The 3,107-nt window shown below is 46.3% G+C and overlaps 1 pseudogene; it reads left to right on the top strand.

Annotated features, from left to right (window-relative positions):
* Nucleotides 1-1,380: 1,380 nt before the first annotated feature.
* LOC100449114 (keratin, type II cytoskeletal 8-like) lies at nucleotides 1,381-2,643 on the top strand (annotated as a pseudogene).
* The last annotated feature ends 464 nt before the right edge of the window (nucleotides 2,644-3,107 follow it).

Below are 3,107 nucleotides of genomic sequence, written 5' to 3'. Positions count from 1 at the left end.
TGTTTTGTGTAGTTTCTGGGAAGAGTCCTTAAATAGAGAAGGAACTCTGTTCTTATAATCTACCTTATGTCCTGAAGTGCTTGCATGATGGCTGAAGCTCCAGCAGTCATTTGTAACCATTAAGACAAGAGTCTTTTCCTAGGGAGGATGAGATACAATAAACTGATAACTTTGTGGATTACTCATAATAGTCCTGAATTGCCTATATTTGTGCTTTTTTGTTAAAAAAAAAAGTGAAATAGATCAACTTTTATTATGTTTAAACTACTTTTTTATGGAAGTTAGCTATTCTATGCAGCTGAATCTGATTTTAACTGATGCACCCAGATTTTCCTAATTCCTGTTTCTACCCCAGATGCCCTGCTGCTTATCTGAGTTTCTGGAATGATTTCTCATTTGATTACTTCCTACATGTCCCTGTTTCCTAATGCATTAATATTGGGTTTGCCAATAAGAAACTTTTTAGAGTTGGAATATGGCTGATCATTTCTGTTTGCTAGATTTTGGTAACCAAATCATTTTGACTTCTAGGATCAGCCATTATTCTGATCCAGTTTTGATCCATGTTCTATTCTGCCTGTAAAATGTGCCCCAAAGTCATGTACATAACCTTGACCTTTGGGTTTTGGTGATTTGAGACCATTTCATTGATATTTCTCAATATCAATGAAAATTCTAGATGTTAATTCTTCATATTTTAAAAATTTTCATGTTGATTCTCACTTTTTTCCTTTGCTAAAGTTTCTCTCTTTATTTCTATTAACATTTTTTTCTATTAGTGTGTCCTTGTTATATGTTCAAAAAAAAATACTGAACAACTTAATTTACATATATTTTATAATGTAACTTATATCTGACAGTTTAATCTTCCTTAGTACTTCTGGTGAATGCCCTTTAGAATTAGAAGGAGGAAAATTTTACCTAATTATAATAGTTTACATATGCAAATGTTATCAGATTTAATAATCATGTTTCCCTAGGAATGATGAACAAAGCCACATGTGTTTTAAGTGGATCATAAATCTTGCTGATTAAGTTACTGTCCTGAGTCATTTACTATAAAGAACTTATAGTCATTAAACCTCTAAACTTTAGCTTAGCTCATTTATCAAGCAGATATTTCTGTGTTTAAGATTTAAACATGGAACTAGAAGCAGCTTCTCCACTCCTTCTCGAATCTCTGCCTGGTTCAGCCTGCCCGCCTCCACTCCTGCCTCCACCATTTCCATCAGGGTGACCCAGAAGTCCTACAAGGTGTCCACCTCTTGCCCCCTGGCCTTCAGCAGCCACTCTTACACGAGTGGGCCCGGTGCCCCATCAGCTACTTGAGCTTCTCCTGAGTGGGCAGCAGCAGCTTCACGGGTGGCCTGGGCGGATGCTATGGCCGGCCAGCAGTATGGGACCATCACTGCCGTCACAGTCAACCAGAGCCTGCTGAACCTGGAGGTGGACCCCAACAACCGGAGCATGTGCACCCTGGAGAAAGAGCAGATCAAGACTCTTAACAACAAGTTTGCCTCCTTCATCAACAAGGTACGGTTCCTGGAGCAGCAGGACAAGATGCTGGAGACCAAGTGGAGCCTCCTGCAGCAGCAGAAGACAGCCTCAGAGCAACATGGACAACATGTTCCAGAGCTACATCATCAACAACCTTAGGTGGCAGCTGGAGACACTGGGCCAGAAGCTGAAGCTGGAGGCAGAGCTTGGTAACATGCAGAGGCTGGTGGAGGACTTCAAGAACAAGTATGAGGATGAGATCAATAAGCCTATAGAGATAGAGAATGAATTTGTCCCCATCAAGAAGGATGCGGATGAAGCTTACATGAACAAGGTAGAGCTGGAGTCTCGCCTGCAAGGGCTGACTGACGAGATCAACGTTCTCAGGCCGATGTATGAAGAGAAGATCCGGGAGCTGCAGTCCCGGACACACCTGCGGTGCTGTCCCTGGACAACAGCCGCTCCCTGGACATGGACAGTATCATCTCTGAGGTCAAGGCACAGTACAAGGAGATTGCCAACCGCAGCCAGGCTGAGGCTGAGAGCATGTACCAGATCAAGCATGAGGAGCTGCAGACGCTGGCTGGGAAGCACGGGAATGACCCGCGTCGTACAAAGACGGAGATCTCCGAGATGAATTGGAACATGAGCCAACTCCAGGCTGAGACTGAGGGCCTCAAAGGCCTGAGGGCTTTCCTGGAGGCCGCCATCGCAGATGCCGAGCAGCGCGGGGAGCTGGTCGTTAAGGATGCCAACACCAAGCTGTCTGAGCTGGAGGCCGCCCTGTAGCAGGCCAAGCAGGATATGGCATGGCAGCTGCGTGAATACTAGGAGCTGATGAACGTTAAGCTGGCCCTGGACATTGAGATCGCCACCTACAGGAAGCTGCTGGAGGGCGAGGAGAGCCAGCTGGAGTCTAGGATGCAGAACATGAGTATCCATACGAAGACCAGCAGTGGCTATGCTGGTGGGCTGAGCTCAGCTTATGAGGGCCTCACAAGCCCTGGCCTGGGCTCCAGCTTTAGCTCTGGCATGGGCTCTAGCTCCTTCAGCTGCATCAGCTCCACCAGGGCTGTGGTTGTGAAGAAGATCGAGACCTGCAATAAAAAGCTAATGCCCGAGTCCTCTGACGTCCTGCCCAAGTGAACGGCCATGGCAGCGCCCCCGTCAGCCTACCCTTCCTGCGGCTGTCCCAGAGTCCATGAGAAAGGCTGCTGTGCAGGAGAGCACAGGGAACACGAGACCCACCTGAGGCTTAGCCCTCGCCCTCAGCCCACCCGCAGGGGAGTTTACTGCCTGGGGTACCCCTCTTGCCCATGCCCCCAGCTACAAAACAATTCAATTTTTTTTTTTTTTTCCAAAATAAAACCTCAGCTGGCTCTGAAAAAAAAAAAAAAAGTAAACGTGGCTTACAATGAAGAAATCAATTAAAAATTTAGAGAAAATAGGCCGGGCGTGGTGGCTAACTCCCGTAATCCCAGCACTCTGGGAGGCCAAGGTGGGCGGATCACGAGATCTGAAGATCGAGACCATCCTGGCCAACATTGTGAAACCCGGCTGTACTAAAAATACAAAAATTAGCTGGACGTGGTGGCACGTGCCTATAATCC

Source organism: Pongo abelii, chromosome 17 (genome assembly GCF_028885655.2).
Source record: "Pongo abelii isolate AG06213 chromosome 17, NHGRI_mPonAbe1-v2.0_pri, whole genome shotgun sequence".
NCBI classification, from domain to species: domain Eukaryota; kingdom Metazoa; phylum Chordata; class Mammalia; order Primates; family Hominidae; genus Pongo; species Pongo abelii.
Note: the sequence above shows the minus strand (reverse complement) of the source record. Positions and strands in the feature narration are given on the sequence as shown.